A 20849-nucleotide genomic window follows, 5' to 3' on the forward strand; every position below is an offset into this window, starting at 1 on the left:
TATCAAAAGTAATGACGATCATACGGATTTACATAAATCTATATTCGTGTATTTTATCTACCACATTCATCATCGTGTTGTCTTTGTCTTTTCTAAAAACCTCCCGTGAAAAATGTTCCAAATGAGCACTGGTGCCAAAATCCACAAAGTAATGCATGCCTTGTTTTCCAATACTTTAGTGATGTCCATATCAAATAAATGAATGATTGATTGAACTCGACTGTCAAGAAGCAGTGACCTTTCGCGGTAAACTCGAAAGTGTGCGGTATATGTGATCATAATAAAATACGCTCCAACAGTAAGAGGAACTCAATTTACTTGTATCTCAAATCCATTTTCCTCATTGAAAAGAACTGACAACAGCGGGACAGTCGGAGGAAGCCTGGGTAGACAGTCGGCACTGCCCCATTCACTAGTATCAAGTGACCTACGAAGCCTTGTTGTCTCTGGTGCAAGTTGCCAAAAATATCCGTCATAAAATGAGCACTACAGAGTCAGCTGGTGGTGTTGATGTTCAGTTATTGTGATTAGACTTCAATTCCAAACTAAGAAATTCAATTTCCAATTATACTATTTCGCTTCAGGCGGCACGGTGGCCGACTGGTTAGAGCGTCAGCCTCACAGTTCTGAGGAGCGGGGTTCAATCCCCGTCCCCGCCTGTGTGGAGTTTGCATGTTCTCCCCGTGCCTGCGTGGGTTTTCTCCGGGCACTCCGGTTTCCTCCCACATCCCAAAAACATGCATTAATTGGAGACTCTAAATTGCCCGTAGGCATGACTGTGAGTGCGAATGGTTGTTTGTTTCTATGTGCCCTGCGATTGGCTGGCAACCAGTTCAGGGTGTACCCCGCCTCCTGCCCGATGACAGCTGGGATAGGCTCCAGCACGCCCGCGACCCGAGTGAGGAGAAGCGGCTCAGAAAATGGATGGATGGATACTATTTCGCTTCAGTTTTTTAAAGCAATGTTTCCATCCATCCATGTTTCCAATTTATACAAATTAAAATGTTCAAATTCTGTTTTTTAATGCAATTTTTCAAGTGTAGAAATTCAGATACAAATGATTCCAATTCAGTTCCTGCTGGCTCTTATTTCAGCCCATAAGTCTCCAAAAGGTCTCCGCTGTTCGATTTCAGCACGACTCCTTGGCGACACGGCGAGTCTCCAGGAGACTCTAAGAGACGTAACAAAGACGTTTCCGCAGCTAGCGGAGACTTGAGTCGCCATGAGGTCACCAACTAGTCTCGAGGCCAGTGAGATAGGGGTCTTACAGACCAATTGGGATTCCTTTAAGATGAACTCAGTGGGATGTGTCAGCCTACCAACCGCAGCTGGATCATTTGGGTTTGGGGCAATGTACTTTAGGAGTATGACTGGCATAATCTCCAGTTTGAATAAACTGTTACTATTTCGGAATCTGTCTAGTAAATATAACATTTGTTTTTCTAAATGCAAATATCAATAAAAAATTAACTCTTTCACTCAGCTTTCAAATGAGACCCCATATCAAAAATCCGATTGACAAAAATTCATAACGTATCTTCTGAAACTTGGATTAGGGGTTGTTCTCGTAATATACAATTCTGAAGGTGACCACACAGAAAAGTCACAGAATTGTGATTTTGTAACATGAACAGTACTTGAACGTAATCGTTGTGCTGTCTGTTAAGTCGCAGTGTCATGTGTGAGGGTGGGGAAGCAACCGAGCAAAAGTCTTTTTCTTTTGATCGTTCTAAATGTGTCCTGTCTTTTGCCAAGTCGGGACATTTGATCTGCGAGCACCCAGAGCCGCAACAGTCACAGGACACCTTCCTGTCAGGTGATGCACCGAGATGAGGGGATTGTGAAAAGAATGCAGAGTGCACATCAAAGTTGAGGTGTTTTGTTGACATGGTCTCCATGTATGCCTCTTTTGCCTTGGTCTCCTGCGGAATACCCTAGCTGGAATTATTTCATGAAACATCAGTTGAGTATCCATAATTACTCTGCAATAGGGTTTTATTAGACGTTTCTTTCCCTGGCCCCACCCATTTGATTAATGAATAACCTAAACATCATAATTTGGCTTTCATCTCACTACTTTTATTTTACTTTTTCTTTTGTCCTGTTTTACTGTTAAATCAAGCAAAAAGGAGGATAATTATCCATTTTATCCCGGAACAGTTTTACTGTGTCACAGTGGACTTTATCAGCTGCCGTTGTGGTTCCTTGGTATTTTAATGGATATTTATTAAGAATCAAAGTCGATCATTTGAACAGAACAATGTTTCTAGAGGAGAGTGAGAAAAGAAGACAACAGAAGACAAAGCACAAGCTGTAAACAAGATGAGGAAAGTAAATAATTTTATACCTAGAACAATGACATATTAGATATGAGTGTTGTATGGGGCGGTAGTACTACACACTGTGAGGGAAGGACAGGACAGGAGAGGATGGGACAGGACAGGAGGGGAAGCATGGAGGACAAGGGTCATGAACCGAGGCACGGCTGCCTCACAATCTACCCCCCACCAATCACAATCACAATCACCCACACACACACACACACACACACACACACACGCACACACACAACAGGCAGTTTGGTTAAGTGGAGCGCTCGTCTCAATTACAGAAATACTAGAATACAATCAATATAAAGCATACTGTATAAAGTATTTTACATAAAAAAAAATATATATATTTATTTTTTTATTTTTATTTTTTTTATTTTTTTATTTTTTTTTTGCGATGTGCAAAATTGGGATGAGGCAAGTCTTTTCGTGAATAACACAGGATGCCCCCCCCAAAAAAAAACATTAATAGGTTAATTTGCAAATGCCAATCCATATCATTATTGAAACTTGCACTTTATTAATTTACACTTTTTCACATTTTATTGCTGTTGTTGACCTGACTATTATTATTATTTGCAATTAATATTAACTTCTCTGGCTCCCCAAATAACCTTGGGGGCTTTTCCACCAACCAGCCCAGGAACTTTTAGTTCCCGGTAGCAAAAGGTTCCTGTGGCCCATGTGGTTTGTGTTTCCATCGCACTTATTAGTTCAGGGGAGCTGAAGCAAATGAGGCTGATGTTGATCATCACTGACACATACTGGATCAATAAAAAATGCTGGTATTTCAAGCTTTCAAGTTAGTCTTATATCTTCATCTAAGTTTCAAATATGTTTGATACCTTTAAAAGCTAACCCTTTATTTATCCAGGTGAGGCAACTGAGAACTGATTCTCATTTGCAATGCCAACCTGGCTGCAGAGTCTTGGAGGCAGGGTGTTTTATTTCATATAGGTACCGCTGAATAAATCCATGCATTTATTCAAATTTATTGAGATGATAGAATATTAATTTTCCGTACACAAATAGGTACAGGGAGAACACGCAAACTCCACACAGGCGAGGCCGGATTTGAATTTTCAGAGTTTTCATGTGAAAAGAATTGCCCACGTTCGCTCTAACCCGAACCCGAGGATTCAGATATTGATTTTTGTAGCATTGGTATCTATAATTATCTCAATAAAAGTGCAATGAACATTGTTATGATGTGGGAAACACCTGAATTGGGCTCCAGGTCATTGTGATTGAGACATTGAATGCAGTCGGCACGCAATAAAGTTTTGCCTCTCAAGTAGGCCTAAGCTAATAAGTGTAAATCAAAGCCTACACAGCTAACAGCAGCAATTAAACTGACTGTGTTCAATTAGCCTCATCAATCGTATTTGCAATATTTTTCAATAAGTGTTGTACATATATCATCATTTAAATTTCAGTTGTTAAATGAATTTATCTTCGAAGTAAGTGGGAACATCTCTTCTAGTTATGGTGTATGGCCGAAGCTTTTATCCACACTTCAATTTTTGTGTTGGAAGAGTTAATTTTGTAACAATCTTTGTATATATGGACAAACAAGTGTTATGTTTACTTGACAAATTCTGATGTAGTCATAGTTGACTCAAACTTCAGCTTGTGCCAGTCATACCTCTGAAGTCCATTGCCCCAGACTCAAATGATCTAGCTGGGTGATAGGCTGACACATCCCAATGAGCTCATCTTCAATGAATCCCAAATATTGCATCAGTATTGATACATGTGAGTTCACACGCTGGTGGGGGATCTTCTCCAAAGTCAATTGAACATAGCATTGTAATGCATTCCCATTTTAAATAAAATTAAATTAACACGATCAGAATTATGTAACTACTACATCGACCAACGTCGTATTTGATCTTTTATCGCTGAAAGATAACGAGAGTCTTGTTTCACACAGAATAGTGACGTAGTTTTGCTGTGACTTCTTTCGTCCACCAGATGTCACTCATGTTGTTCTCACCGACTCCGAATCTGTTCCGGCACAAATTGAAGGAAAGCCTGAAACATTCATGAGGCATTCACCCGCCCCCCCCTCCGCCCCCCCCCCCCCCCCGCCCTAAAAAGCTGAGGAGCACACACGCGAATATCGTCATCTCAAGCCTATTTTCATTGCAAGTTATAGTTTTTGGGTTTATTTTTGCTTAAGTTAGATTATCTCTCAAATGTCTTATTTTTGCTTGCAATTTAAGAAGTTCTGTTTGATTGTCTTTTTTTATTTTTTGTGTGATTGTTTTTGCCACAAATCTGATTCCATCCACACCCACCCACACAGTCGCTGGCAGCCAACGGCTCCTCGGAAAGAGGGAGATGGTGTTTGTTTGCAGCATTTTTTTTTATTGCTTTCCTTTAAACAGTAAATATTGTATGCCTTTTGTATGCTACAGTTACGCAAAATTAGATTCTTTTGTTAGCGTTTCCCAACCGTGCTCAGCCCATTGCTCGCCAAAATGCCTCATTTCTGTGTCGTGATTTCCTTCTGCGTCATTGGTGCGCCACCAATGGGGCCAGCGAGGGAAATTAAGACGATGGAAACAAAATATAAAAAATACAATATAGAAAGTGCAAGATGTGTGGTGCTTATAATATTTTTTTTTTGCTTTTATTATTGCAGCTTTGGGAATATGGACGTCCTTTGACGTTGAGTTGCTCCTGCCTGGTGATTGGCTGTTGTGACGTCGGCAAAGATGAAAGTCAAAGGACTAAGGAGCATTTCAGATGAAAGAGCAAAGGGACATTTAAGCTTGAACTGGGCTCAAGTCAGGCAGTCTGTGTGTGGAGTGCCTGGCGTGAGTAGTAGTCGACAGCAGCTCTTGAATGAATGTGCATTCTGTTTCCGCTCATGGAAAGTGTTGTGAAAATGTGTGCAAGAAGGACAGCAGAGTACGAGGAGGAACTTTGGGGACCAAAAGAGGAAAACAAGCCACAACATCAACAACTCTATGCTCTTTTCATTCTGCAGTCTCTCATTGTGCTTTGTGGAGCAGGTTAGTTCACTTTTCTCACTTGTTTAGGAAATACTCTCTATTTTGAACAGTATGACTGTTTATATACGGGCACTGTGTGACGTCACATTCAATATAACATTGTAAACATTCAATACTGTGACCAAGATTTATAATTTTAATTTTTATTCATTTAAATGTAAAAGGGTTGTGGGCAATGCTGCATTATCAAAGTTGAACAGTTTTACTCGACTTACATGAGTTGTTTGTAAAAATGTGTGGAAGATTTTATTTTATTTTTTTTCTCTCTTTAACAAGGGGACTGCATCCACATTCAGTTCACATCGATGATGCAACACACGTTAAGACCAGAGACATCACTTTGCTCAGGTGGCAGTCATCGCGTTTTAACAGGCATCTCCACCTGCCCTTTAGTCTTCCAAATGCATGCTCGGCTGTTCTTCTGGCTTTGCTTGATTTGTTATTGTACATGAACTGCTGGGTGGTGTTGGATTGTTCTATTTTGTACTCATGAAGCTATGTTCCATTATCTAACAATTAAGTTCCGTTTTCAAAACACCAGGGTAATACATGATTAAGTTTTGTTATCCATGAGAATATGTAGGAGTTTAGATTACTGAGGAATGATGGTTTTAGTATGACTCCCCCATTTGTGATAACGCACAAGGCCAGAGATACCTTCTGCCAGTTATATCAAAACCTTCTGCTGAACAGTCATAACGAAACCTTCTGACTTCTATAAAAGGAGTTAGCTCAAATAAATGAGGTGTGTCATTCAGTGAACCTGCACTCTGGTGTACAGTTGATTGAATGAACCCTGTGACTCAGCACTCTGGTGTCTTATTCTTTCCTCTCTTTTTGAACAAAGAAAACGAACACGCAATGACGATTGAAGGTTCCATGATCTATTGAACATTGACATTATATTACGTCCTTAACAATGGCCAGCCTGCCATTGTCAGTCAAAGGTTTCAGCAGCCAGCTGAGAGTAACACAGCATAACACATAACAACGTAACATTGTAGCGGCACGGTTAGCACACTGACTGTAGCTGACTGGTTAGCACATCTTAATTAATTATTTAGTTAGTTAATTAGTTAACTGAAGACTGCGAGTGTGAGTGGATGTTTGTTGATATGTGCCCTGCGATTGGCTCGTGACCAGTTCAGGGTGTATCCCGCCTCTTGCCCAGACTCAGCTGGGAGGGGCTCCAACTCGCCCGCGACCATGGTGAGGATAAGCGGGACAGAAAATGGATGGATGGATGACATTCAATCATAGTATATCCATCCATCCATCCATCCATCCATTTTCTGAGCCGCTTCTCCTCACTAGGGTCGCGGGCGTGCTGGAGCCTATCCCAGCTGTCATCGGGCAGGAGGCGGGGTACACCCTGAACTGGTTGCCAGCCAATTGCAGGGCACATACTAACAAACAACCATTCGCACTCACAGTCACACCTACGGGCAATTTAGAGTCTCCAATTAATGCATGTTTTTGGGATGTGGGAGGAAACCGGAGTGCCCGGAGAAAACCCACGCAGGCACGGGGAGAACATGCAAACTCCACACTGGCGGGGGCAGGGATTGAACCCGGTCAATCATAGTATATCGTGAATAAAAACGCTAAAACAGGGGCAGTGATCATGTACTGTATACGATGAGATTGTACTTTTTATTATTAATGACTGTATTTACTTATACACACAGATACATCCGCGTACACACACATACATGCACACACACACACACACACACACACACAGACCAAAAACGGTCTTCTGACTTCTGTAATGGAAGTTCAGTTGCGTGGATAACTAGTCTCAATTTAAGAGATGCTACAATACAATAAATAACATCCACACAGAAGACAGTATTTTGACATGAAAATATTTTTTAAAATTCACATTTTTGCAACATACTGTTACAGTCACGGCGGCACGGTGGCCGACTGGTTAGAGCGTCAGCCTCACAGTTCTGAGGTGCGGGGTTCAATCCCCGTCCCCGCCTGTGTGGAGTTTGCATGTTCTCCCCGTGCCTGCGTGGGTTTTCTCCGGGCACTCCGGTTTCCTCCCACATCCCAAAAAACATGCATTAATTGGAGACTCTAAATTGCCCGTAGGCATGACTGTGAGTGCGAATGGTTGTTTGTTTCTATGTGCCTTGCGATTGGCTGGCAACCAGTTCAGGGTGTACCCCGCCTCCTGCCCGATGACAGCTGGGATAGGCTCCAGCACGCCCGCGACCCTAGCGAGGAGAAGCGGCTCAGAAAATGGATGGATGGATGTTACAGTCACAAACTTTACAATAGGTACTTCTTTCCACGCGTAACCAAGGATTCATCCAACCATCTATCCATTTTCAACACCGCTTATCCTGGTTAGGGTCGCAGGTCACTGGAGCCTATCCCAGCTGACTTTGGGCAAAAGGCATGAATACAGCCTGAACTGGTCACCTGCCAGTCACAGGGAACATATAGACAGATACAACCATTCACACTCACATTCACACCATCACTGAGTGGGAACTGAACCCACGCGGCCCGCACCAAAGTCAGGCGAGTGTACAACGACACCATCAGTGACTGACGCAAGGATTAGCATCTCCATGAATAGATGAATTTGCAAATGCCAAACCGCGAGCAGGGGTCCACTATTACTATTACTGATACTTGTTGTTTCATGCATGTTATTATTTTACACTTTTTCACATTTTGTTGTAGATGTTGACATGTCTATTTTTATTATATCCAATGAACCTTAACCAATTCTCCTAATAACCTTAAATATGAATATAACCCGGCGGCACGGTGGCCGACTGGTTAGAGCGTCAGCCTCACAGTTCTGAGGACCCGGGTTCAATCCCCGGCCCCGCCTGTGTGGAGTTTGCATGTTCTCTCCGTGCCTGCGTGGATTTTCTCCGGGCACTCCGGTTTCCTCCCACATCCCAAAAACATGCATTAATTGGAGACTCTAAATTGCCCGTAGGCATGACTGTGAGTGTGAATGGTTATTTGTTTCTATGTGCCCTGCGATTGGCTGGCAACCAGTTCAGGGTGTACCCCGCCTCCTGCCCGATGACAGCTGGGATAGGCTCCAGCACGCCCGCGACCCTAGTGAGGAGAAGCGGCTCAGAAAATGGATGGATGGATGGATGAATATAACCCATATTACACAACATTTAATCAAACATGAGAATTGATGTGACCAAACCATGTGTGGTTGTCTTCTTGTCTTGCAGACATCAGTGAAGATCTTCATCCTGAGGGGCAGGAGCCAGATCCCCCTCACATTAAAGAGGAAGTGGACGACGAAGAGGTCCACCACATCAAAGAAGAAGAGGAGGAGGATATCACCAAGTTTCCATCGACTGGTGTCCCTTTGAAGAGTGAAGATGAAGGTCAAAGTGAGGAGAGGAGAGGGGCGGAACCTCCAAGCAGCACCTCAAGTCAACACATGGTGATGGAGACCACTGGGAAGGATCACAAGCAGACGGCCTCTTAGCTCCACTATCAGATAGTGACGACATGACGTCACACCCTCCTCACACTGATGATGATCATGGACAGTGTGAAGGTAATATGACATTTCACACTGAAAACAAATGATGGAAATGTTCTCAGTGTGGGAAAACATTTGCTTCTAAGAGCATTTTGAAACAACACGTGAGAGCACATACTGGAGAAAAAACTTTTGCCTGCTCAGTTTGTGGTCAAAGATTCTCTGAAAGGGGAAACTTAAAAAGACACACAAGAACCCACACTGGTGAGAAACCTTTTACCTGCTCAGTTTGTGGTCAAAGTTTCATTGAAAACGGAAGCTTAAAAAGACACAAGAACCCACACTGGTGAGAAACCTTTTACCTGCTCAGTTTGTGGTCAAAGATTCTCTCGTAAGTATCAGGCTAAAACACACAAGTGTGCAGTGAGAACAGCAGTGATGAAGAAGCTTTAAATGAAAAAGTAAATGTTTAATATCAAAGGAAATTACGATCATACTGATTTACAAAAATCTACATTCTTGTCTTCTATCTCCCATCTTTTATTTTTTCAATCTTTTCATTTTTTTGTATCTTGTGAATTAGGTGCCAAAATGCCTTTGTCAAATGTTCTAAAATGAGCAAATTATTGATCAAACTAGATTGTGACGAGACTTCTTACTTTTGGTAAAAAGGATGAAAAGTGTAAATGGGATCCTTAATAAAATATAAATCTTCAAAAAGTGAGGGTCACTCAATTGTATATTAAATCTATTTTCCCTGTTGAAAATAATGGAAATGTCTTTCATGCATTGGAAACCCTCCAAAAACAAATGCTGGCAACACAAAGCAAAAAAAATGGCACAAGCAACAAGGCCGAAGCGGAAAAACCGCAAAGCTGGGGCATAAACCATCGAAGTCTGCTCTCTCGAACTTTGTCTCCAAAGCATCTAACCTTGGCCTTCCCTCTGATGAGCTCATTTCTAATTTTATCCAACTTGGTCACCCCAAGAGCGAACCTCAACATCTTCATTTCCACCACCTCCAGCTCTGCTTCCTGTTGTCTCTTCAGTGCCACTGTCTCTAATCTGTACATCATGGCTGGTCTCACCACTGTATGATAAACTTTTCCCTTCCTCCTAGCAGAGACTCTTCTGTCACATAACTCACCTGAGACATTCGTCCACCCGTTCCAACCAGCGTGGACACATTTCTTCCCTTTCTGACCTCACTCATCATTGCTCTGGACTGTTGACCCCAAGTATTTAAAGTCCTACACCCTTTCTATCTCTTCTCCCTGAAGCCTCACTCTTCCCCCTCCACCCCTCTCATTCATGCACATGTATTCCGTTTTACTTCGGCTAATCTTCATTCCTGTGCTTTCCAGTGCATGCCTCCATCTTTCTAACTGTTCCTCCACCTGCTCCCTGCTTTCACTGCAGATCACAATGTCATCTGCAAACATCATGGTCCACGGGAATTCCAGTCTAACCTAATCTGTCCGCCTATCACCACTGCAAACAGGAAGGGGCTCAGGGCTGATCCCTGATGCAGTCCCACCTCTACCATAAACACCTCTGTCACACCAACAGCACACCTCACCACTGTTCTGCTGCCCTCATACAGGTCCTGTATTATTCTAGCATACTTCTCTGGCACTCCAGTCTTCCGCATGCAGTACCACAGTTCCTCTCTGGGTACTCTGTCATAGGATGTCTCTTGATCCACAAAGACACAATGTAGCTCCTTCTGACCTTCCTATTTCAGCCTTGCTGCCAGCAACAGCCAATAGGTTTAGACAGACAACTTTCGTGCCAGGTTGCACCAACCCAAGCCGTGATCATATGGTGGTTAGTACTCTGCGTTGTGGATGCAACACCCCCGGTTCAAAACCAGGTCACGTCATGGATCAAGCCCTGCAATTGCTTTTTTAATTTTACACCCTGAACTGGTTGCAAATATGTCGAACTCAGGCCCACGATGTAATCATATTTGGCCCGCAAGACCATATTAAATGTGTATTAGAGCTGGCCCGCCAGTATATAGCACATGCGCCACTAATATTACAAATCCCAGAATGCTTTGCTAGTTGGCCCCTCAGTCTAGACCGGCAAGCGCCCCTTCCTTTTCTGTTGCAGTCGTTCACAACTATGCTAACAGTGTCCTCAAGCATATTTACACTCCTTTTCCCCCCTCTTCCATCTCCTCAGACAAGGCCTTCAATCCTGTTCCTCTACCTGCACCTGACCATGACACCAAGACACGGACCTGCTCTCAACCCCAGGAGTCGTGGATGAAGACAGAGCCGCAGGATCTGGGGCCGTGGCCGGGATGTCGCCCGGTGCGCAGAGCGAGCGAAGCCGGCGCTGACCGAGGGCTGACCGAGGGCTGACCGAGGGCTGACCGAGGGCAGTGTTTTATTTAAAAAAAACTTTTCACTCATCTTTTTTAATCATTTACTTCGCAATGAAGCCGAGATAGAATAAAGGCTTTTAATTACAATGAAGTCTAGAATAAATGCTAAAAAAAAAATGTTGGAAAAGGTTTATGCATATTTGCTACAAAATCCTACAACAATAGAATGGCAATTATAATTGAAATGACTCATTCTCAAAAAGAATATTTGGATTAATATTCTCTTGACACAGTTTTTTGATTGATAATAAATAATGATATTATAAAATATCAGATATAACGAAATAAACCTTTTTTGTCATTTCATGCTTCCAATTCCTCATAAAATGGAAGTTTGAATGCTCAATAATCAACATTTGAACAATTTAGTCACAATTTATAAGTAACATTTATACACGCTTCGTTCAGGAATCGAATATCAACCTCCCACATGGCAATTCCTTTCACAAGATAAAGGTTTTTCACAAGGGTTCAGATATTGGCAATACGGCAGTTATAGGTTGTGTCATGTGACAAGCATATTCTGTGACGTTAAATGAGTCTGTTTTTATTTCAGCTTGATTAAATGATTCCACGTTTGTCATCATGTTTCACATTAAGTCCACTAGCACAAATTAAGAAGCAAAGTTGTCAGGGTGAAATTCAGAATTAAAAAGTGCAGTGCTTTTTTCCACCCAGTTTCAAACCACAGACCGTTCATGTTAGACGAACGTGATAACCACTACACTATGGAAACTACTCTGTCCATTGAGCCTTATAATGGGAATTGCGAACCACATGAAAGCTCGACGCTGTTTTCCAATGTGACCCTGTCTCCAACCGGGACTAAAGAATCCAAATTTACAAACTTGTGAGTTTTTGTAATTGTCAGCAGGTTGATTTGTTTTGCTTTGTGTTGGGAGCAAAAATTTGACTTAGAATACAGTAGAATTAATTTGATATGTGTCACAAAAACATTGGACAAACTTCAAGCATAACTGAGTTTTATGAGAAGTTAGATAAAATACAGGGATTTAGATAGGGTAATACAAATTAACTACTCCATTTTTTAAATCATTGCCATGGCAGATTAATTAGTTACTCAGCAATAATCTTTTCAAGCACTTTGAAGAAGAGTGGAAGGATGGCAATGGGCCTGTAATTTGTGGATGGGTGGGACTGCTGCCATCTTCCACAATTGTGGGAATTCTTTTGATCATATTGAAAGGTTAATAAAATGGGGAATGGGTTCTGCTCAATGATTCTGGAACTTTTTTAGTATGGCACCATTGAGATTATGGATGTCCTTTGATGTTGAGTGTGTGAGATCAGCAACGATGAAAGACCAAAGGAACAAAGGAGCATTTCAGATGAAAGAGCAAAGGTACATTTAAGCTTGAACGTGGGCTCAAGTCAGGCAGTCTGTTTGTGGAGTGCCTGGCGTGAGTAGTAGTTGACAGCAGCTCTTGAATGAAAAGTGTTGTGAAAATGTGTCGAAGGACAGCAGAGTACGAGGAGGAACTTTGGGGACCGAAAGAAGAGAACGAGCCAGAACGTCAACAACTGGACACTGTTTTCATTCTGATTTGGTTGAAAAAGTGTGGGCACGATTTTTGGAGGTTTATAAAACAAGGGGGGCCTCCCCATTGAACTGGGAAGTCATCCCCATTCAGTTCACACAGATGATGTGACACACAACATGTTAAGACCATAGACTTCACTTTCCTCAGGTGGCAGTCATTGTGTTTTAACAGGCATCTCCACCTGCCCTTCAGTCTTCCAAATGCATGCTCAGCTATTCTTCTGGCTCTGCTTGATTTGTTATTGTACATGAACTGGTGGGTGGCCAGGCTGCAATTGTCAGTCAAAGGTTTAGGCAGCCATCTGAGAGGAGAGATCATCAAGTGTCCTCGGATACGCCAAAATTGTTCATCCACTGCGTCGGAAATACTGCTTCCCACATTCCGATGCTCTAATGTGCTTCCAGACGCTGCGGGGCACATGAGCCGATCGGTAGGAAGCGCATCTCGAAAACAGAAAACGCTGGCAGAATAAGATCAGCTCCTCCACAGTTACTCTACATATGTTTTGTGTAACTACCAGTATTGGGTAGATAGATCAGTACTAAGTGCGTATTGAAAACACAAAATGGTAAAGAAAAATTAAACTGTCAATATTTTGTCAATCAAAACTATTCAAAGAATATAAATTGAAATTAACAAAAACAAAGCAAAATAAAAACATCTGTGCAATGTGAGATAGTTAAATATTTACATAATGCGTGACATTCCAGCGGCACGGTCAACGACTGGTAAGCACATCTGCCTCACAGTTCTGAGGACCTGGATACGAATCCAGCCTCGTCTGTGCAGCGTTTGCAGGTTCTCCCTGTGCCTGCATAGGTTTTCTCTGGGTACTTCTTTCCTCCAACATTACAAAAACATGCATGGTAGGTTAATTGAAGACTCTAAACTGCCCGTAGGTGTCAATGTGAGTGTGAATGGTTGTTTGTTTATATGTGCCCTGCGATAGGATGGCGACCAGTTCAAGGTGTACCCAGCCTCTCGCCTAGAATCAGCTGGGAGAGGCTCCAACTCGCCCGCGACCATAGTGAGGATAAGCGGAAGGGAAAACGGATGGATGGATGACATTCCATCATAGTATATGCTGAATAAAATGTTCATGGCAGGTTAAAAAACAGGGGCAGCGATCATGTACTGCATACGATGAGATTGTTTTTTAAAATATTTTTTACTGTATTTATTTTGTATTTACTTATACACACAATTACAGCCACATCGTTACAGCAACACACACACACACACACACGCACACACACACAGGCACACACATGCACACACACACGCACAGACAACAGCCTTCTGATTTCTGCCATGGAAGTTCAGTTGAGTGGATAAATAGTCTCAATTAAAGAGATGCTACAATACAATAAATATCATGCACACAGTAGACTGTATTTTAACATGAAAATATCTAGAAATGAAATTTTTGCCACATACTGTAACAGTCACAGTTTACAATAGGCACTTCTTTCCATGCGTAACCAAGGATAGGCACCGACAAAAAAAATCCAGATATAGATGAATTTGCAAATGCCAAACCGCGAGGATGCAGAGTCCACTGTCTTATTATTATTGACACTTGTTTCATGCATGTTATTATTTTACAATTGTTCACATTTTATTATTGTTGTTGACCTGCCTATTTTTATTATTTCCAATAAACCTTAACTCATCCGACTCTCCTAATAATCTTGAGTATGATTGTAAACCACAATACATAACATTTGAGAATTGACTTGACCAATCCATGTGTACTTGTGTCTTGCAGACATTGCTGAAGAGCTTCGTCCTGAGGGGCAGGAGCTCGAGCCCCCTCACATTAAAGAGGAGCTGGAGGATGATGTGGTCCATCGCATCAAAGAGGAAGAGAAATTGGAGCCCACTCCCATTAAAAAAGAGGATGCGGAAGAGCACCCCTACATCAAACATGAAGTGGAGGAGGACATCACCAAATTTACATCTACTGGTATCCCTTTGAAGAGTAAAGATGAAGGTCAAAGTGAGGAGAACAGAGGGCCGGAGCGGAGCCTCCAAGCAGCAGCTCAAGTCAACACATGACAACAGAAAGTGATGGAGACCACTGTGGAGGATCACAACCAGACGGACTCTTAGCTCCACTGTCAGATTGTGCTGATACGACATCACACCCTCCTCACACTGATGATGATGATGGACAGTGTGAAGGTGATATAACATGTCACATTGAAAACAAACGATGGAAATGTTCTCAGTGTGGGAAAATATTAGCTTTTCAGAGGAATTTGAAATGACACATGAAAATACACAAAGGAGAGAAAGATTTTGCCTGCTCAGTGTGTGGTGAAAGATTCTCTGAAAAGGGAAAATTAAAAATACACACAAGAACCCACACTGGTGAGAAACCTTTTCCCTGCTCAGTTTGTGGTCAAAGATTCTCTATAAAGGGAAGTTTAAAAATACACACAAGAATGCACATTGGTGAGAAACCTTTTGCCTGCTTGGTTTGTGGTCAAACATTCTCTCAGAAGGAACACTTAAAAATACACACAAGAATGCACACTGGTGAGAAACCTTTTTCCTGCTCAGTTTGTGGTCAAAGATTCTCTGTAAAGGGAAGTTTAAAAATTCACACAAGAATGCACATTGGTGAGAAACCTTTTGCATGCTCAGTTTGCGGTCAAAAATTATCTCGTAAGTCTCAGGCTAAAACACACAAGTGTGCTGGTGAGAACAGCATTGAAGAAGAAGCTTTAGCTGAAAAAGTAAATGTTTAATAGCAAAGGAAATTACAATCATACCGATTTACAAAATTCTACAATCTTGTATTCTGTCTACCATCTTTTATTTTATCAATCTTTTAATTTTCTTTGAATCTTCTAAAAGCCTCCTGTGGACAAATGTCGAGAATTAGAAAATGGTGCCAAAATGCTTTTCTCCAATGTTTTAAAATGAGCAAATGATTGATCAAACTAGATTGTGAAGAGATTTTGAACTTTTGGTGAAAATATTGAAAAGTGTAAATGGGATCCTTAATAAAATACAATTCTTCAAACAGTGAGACTCACTCAATTGTCTTGTGTATCAAATCCATTTTTCACATTGAAAATAATTGAAATGCCTTTAATCCATTTGAAACCCTCCAAAAACAAATGGTGGCAAAAGAAAGCAAAAAATGGCCCAAGCGACAAGGCCTAAGTGGAAAATTGCTTAGCTGGGGCACTGGTAGGTCAAGGTAGCGCTGTACTTGGCTGACTTTAACCATAATAAACAACTTCTGCATATTAAATAATGGAGTGAGCCGTCAAGCCAGCCGCCCGTCCTCGTCACTGCCTGCCACGTAATTCTCTGCCTCAACCACCCGCCAGCGCATCTCAAGGACCACCGACCTTTCCCTTTTCAATAAACTCTTCATCACAACCTCTCAGCCTCCGCCTGCTATTGGGTCCAGTCTCCATCCAATTCGTGACAGAATACTCAGGCCACAAATGGACCCAGAAACCCCGTTGGCGCTAAAACATGCACTCATCCTCCAAGGTGCCCACATAGGGCGACAAGAGAAAACCCTTCAGAAAATCATGGAATCTCTCCACTCCCTCACGCAACAAGTCTCCCTCCTTTCTTCGAAGTTGCAATCAGACCACTCTCCAGTAAGTACTCCTTCTGAGCCCGCAGCCTCCGAGCCACCCCACCTCCCGTACAAAGAACCTCATGTCCCTCTGCCCAAGCCCTACTCCGGGGACCTAGGGGCATGTAGCCAGTTCCTTATTAATTGCTCACAAGTTTTCAATCTTCAACCGTACAGTTATCCCTCCGAACAATCCAAGGTTGCGTTTGTCACTAACCTCCTCCGCGGCAGAGCAGCCAAATCGTCCACCGTGTTATAGCACAACTCCTCCCCGGTACTTCAGTCATTCGATTCATTTTCCTCTGAACTTTAAAAAGTATTCGATCACCCCGTTCAGGGCAGAGAAGCCACCCACCGCCTCCATATGTTCACTTCTGCATTAACTACTGCCCCTTCGTCACCCCCCACTACACCTGATGAGCCCATGCAAATTGGTAACACCCGACCAGACCCCCAGGAACGTCAGATGTCGTGTCATCCAGCGGCTGTGCATTTATTGCGGTAAAACAGGTCATTTCATCGTCACGTCCCTTGCGGCCAAATTGACCAAGCTCGCCACGAGACGAGAGCGTCGTGGTGAGCCACACCACTATTTCCTCTATCTCTCCCTCCCGTATGAACGTCCCTGCTTGCATCCTAGGTTCCACTCACAACACACCCATAGTAGCCCTAATAGATTCCGGTGCAGACAAAAATGTTATTCACAAAGGTATAGCACATCAGCTCCAATTCCCTCTCCAACCACTCTCGTCTCCCAAAAAGGCCACAGCCCTGGATGGCCGAGTCATATCCCCTGTCACCCACCAAACATTCAGTGGGCCCACAACTCCAAGCTCACATGTCATCCCGGCATCCCCCGCACGATTCAGTTCATCCAGCAGCACTTCTGGTGCCCCAGCCTCGTTAAAGACACCCGTCTTTTGTCCAATTTGTCCAAGCCTGCTCGGTCTGCGCCCGAGGGAAGTCTTCACGTCTTCCGCCCCTGGTCCCACATCGCTTTAGACTTCATCACCGGCCTGCCCCCTTTTGAAGGTAACACCATCATTTTCACTATTGTTGATCAATTTTCTAAATATGTCCATTACATTACCCTTCCAAAGCTGCACTTTGCTTGTTAAATTGCTAACCTACTTGTTAATCACGTTTTCAAACTTTACGGAATCCCCATCGACATCGTCTCGGCCCAGTTCTCCTCCCTGGTCTGGAAAGAATTCTGTAAGGCAGTGGGCGCAGTAGCCAGCCTGTCGTCAGGGTACCAGCCACAGACCAACAGGCAGACGGAGCGGGCAAATCAATCCCTGGAGTCGGCCCTTCGCTGCGTTGCTGCACGCAACCCCACCTCCTGGAGCTCATTCCTCCCATGGATTGAGTACGCCCACAAATCCCTCACCAGCTCCGCCACCAGTATGTCTCCGTTCATGGCCTGCTAAGGTTTCAAACCTCTGTTGTTTAAGGAACAGGAGCATGCGGTGGGGGATCCCGCAGTGAGGGATCACCTGAGAAGGACGTGTGGAAGGACGTCAGGGCGGCCTTAGTCCGATAAGAATAAACGCCTTGCGGACCTTCATCGTTCCACTGCACCTAAGTACAAGGTGGGTCTGTTCGTTTGGCTTTCCTCCCGTGACCTCCCGCTCCAAACAGAATCCCACAAACTCACTCTGCGCTTTATCGGTCCGTTTCCAATCACTAAAATAATAAACCCCACGTCTGTTCAACTTCAACTCCCGCAGTCTCTAAAAAATCATCCAACCTTCCACGTGTCATTGCTTAAGCCTGTCTCCACCTGCGCCCTGAGCCCTCCGGCCGTTTCCCCTCCGCCCCATGTGGTATTGAAAACAATCCGGCCTTCACGGTTTCGCGCATCCTCAACGTGAAGCCCAGCGGGAGGGGTTACCAGTACCTGGTGGACTGGGAGGGGAACTGAAGGCTGAAGGCTGAAGGCTAAAAGTGTACAAATTATTTACTTATTCAAAAAAAAAAATCTTGTTTCATTTTTTATAAAAGGCCAATACATTTATAAAAACATGGATATTATATTTGTGTGTTCGTTGAAGTTTCGGGTCGATGATACATTACTCGTACACTCACTATAGTAGTAGTCTCGCCACACTACACTACTTGTATATCTGTTGTTGACCAAGACTGGCCACTCATGTGTTTCAGAAGTATCTGCACCATTTGGAATATTGACATTGTCCCAGATTATTGCACTACAAGTCACTTTAAACTGCATAAATTTCTTGAGGTATCTGCGCCATTTGCACAATTGCACTATTAGTCATTTCAAACTGCTCTAATTGTGAGAGGACGCTGCATCACTTTGCACAATTGTAAAAAAAAAAAATAATAATAATGTACCGGCATTACCACCTTATTGGTAATCTTTTATTGCTCAGTGACTGTGTTTTAATGTTTTTTTCTCAAAAGTATTCTCTGTCAATTGACTGTCTGTTGTTGTACTAGAGCAGCTCCAACTACCAGAGACAAATGCCTTGTGTGTTTTTGACATACTTGGGGAATGGAGGAAAAGTGTGCTGGTGCCCATTTTTAAGAACAAGGGTGATGTGCAGAGCTGTGGGAACTATAGAGGAAAAAAGTTGATGAGCCACAAAATAGAGTTATGGGAAAGAGTAGTGGAGGCTAGACTCACAACAGATGTGAGTATTTACGAGCAACAGTATGGTTTCATGCCCAGAAAGAGTACCATAGATGCATTATTTGCCTTGAGGATGTTGATGGAAAAGTACAGAGAAGGTCAGAAGGACCCAGAGAGGAGCTATGGTACTGCATGCGGAAGTCTGGAGTGGCAAAGAAGTATGTTAGAATAATACGGGACATGTACTAAGGCAGGCGGCATGGTGGACAACTGGTTAGAGCGTCTGCCTCACTGTTCTGCGGACCGGGGTTCAATCACCAGCCCCACCTGTGTGGAGTTTGCATGTTCTCCCCATCCCTGCTTGGGTTTTCTCCGGGCACTCCGGTTTCCTCCCTGCTGTCTGAAGCGCATAGCAAAATGCGGACCATACAATAATGGGGGATGGCCCCGAAATGGCCCCCAGGACACCACTGCTGTTGGACAAATGCAAAGCCTTTTCAAAGCTTATATTGACTAAATGCGGTGTTAAAAGAAGGTAATGAACTCTTAGGCCTACTACACTACTGTAGGTATTGTCAGTAATGATGGTCGGACTTGTAACTACTGTGAATGTTACATTTACAAGGCTGTAGATCATTTTCTGTTGAGTTTAGGACATGGGTTGTAATTACAATTTTGTTCGTGTGGGGGTGCTACACGCGTGTAGGAATCTTCGTAGGCGTAGGTGCAATGTAGCGCAAATAGGTCTGATGAAATGTCACCATGTTCTGTTTTCGGCGACCTCAGAAAAGCTACGGTTGAAGAGCCACCACCGGCATATAGTATGTCGGACAAAAAAGCTTTTGATAACTTTTAATGTCCCAAGTGTTGACATGGTACTGACCAAATTTGAATGTTCGCAAAAGTGGGACACCTGTAAATTTTCCAAAAGTGTACCTTGAAAAGGTCCTAGGTTAGTTTCTGTTGAGTTTAGGATTTAGGTTGTAATTACAATTTTGTAGAATTCGGGCTAATACACGCACCTGCCAAGTTTGGTAGGTGTAGGTGTGACGTACTACAAATAGCTCTTTGATGAACTGCATCAGGAACCTTGTGATAAAGGGCAAACCTTAAGATTACGAAATCGCAGGTCATTTCCCGTTGGGTTTTGGGTATGCGTGCCTTTGACGTTTTTGTACGTCTGGGGTCAATACAGGTGTCATCCGAGTTTGGTAGCTGTAGGTGAATGTCCCATGTCTTGAGATGATACACACCAAGTTTGAAGCGAATCGGCTGAAACCTGTAGGAAGAGTTCGCAAAAGTATAAACCCAGAAAAAATGCGAAAATTTTGCACTTTTTTCCTTCAAAAGGTCATAGGTCACTTCCTGTTGGAGTTACGATATCGGCCGCTTTTTTGTGCGTCTGGGTCCCCTCTATATGCGTACCAATTTTCAGAGCCGTAGGTCATACGGATCACCGAGTTCGGCTTTGATGTACTTCCGGCATCGTTCTAGGTGGCGCTGTCGAGCCATTTTTAGGAAATCACGCCCGAAAATGTGAAATTATCAAAATTTTCAACAGGCCCGAATTTCGTGAGTTTTTGTGCACATTTAGTGGCTTTGCTTGTCATGACTAAAATAATAATAATAAGATTAAGAATAATTTCTACAAAAACAATAGGGACTTCGCAGGTCTACCTGCTCGGGCCCTAATAAATAAATGTAAAAAATAATACATAAATAAAATCTAGTTCTGTAGCATGCTAGGGGCACGTGTATTCATATAAATAAATTAAAAGCAATGCAAGATTCAATTGTTTTCAGAGCTTTTTGTTTGTTAGAGTACTTAATTGGAAGAATGCATTGTCTGAACTCATTATAGAAAGCA

At 42.9% G+C, this 20849-nt stretch overlaps 1 long non-coding RNA gene across 1 annotated transcript; it reads left to right on the top strand.

The window, feature by feature from the left end:
- Positions 1-4442: 4442 nt before the first annotated feature.
- On the top strand, positions 4443-15146 carry LOC133473529 (uncharacterized). The gene is made up of 3 exons (XR_009787131.1): positions 4443-5350; positions 8569-8903; positions 11016-15146. It is a non-coding gene; the product is annotated as an uncharacterized LOC133473529 (long non-coding RNA).
- Positions 15147-20849: the final 5703 nt, after the last annotated feature.

This window comes from Phyllopteryx taeniolatus, unplaced genomic scaffold, assembly GCF_024500385.1.
Source record: "Phyllopteryx taeniolatus isolate TA_2022b unplaced genomic scaffold, UOR_Ptae_1.2 contig_28, whole genome shotgun sequence".
Taxonomy (NCBI): domain Eukaryota; kingdom Metazoa; phylum Chordata; class Actinopteri; order Syngnathiformes; family Syngnathidae; genus Phyllopteryx; species Phyllopteryx taeniolatus.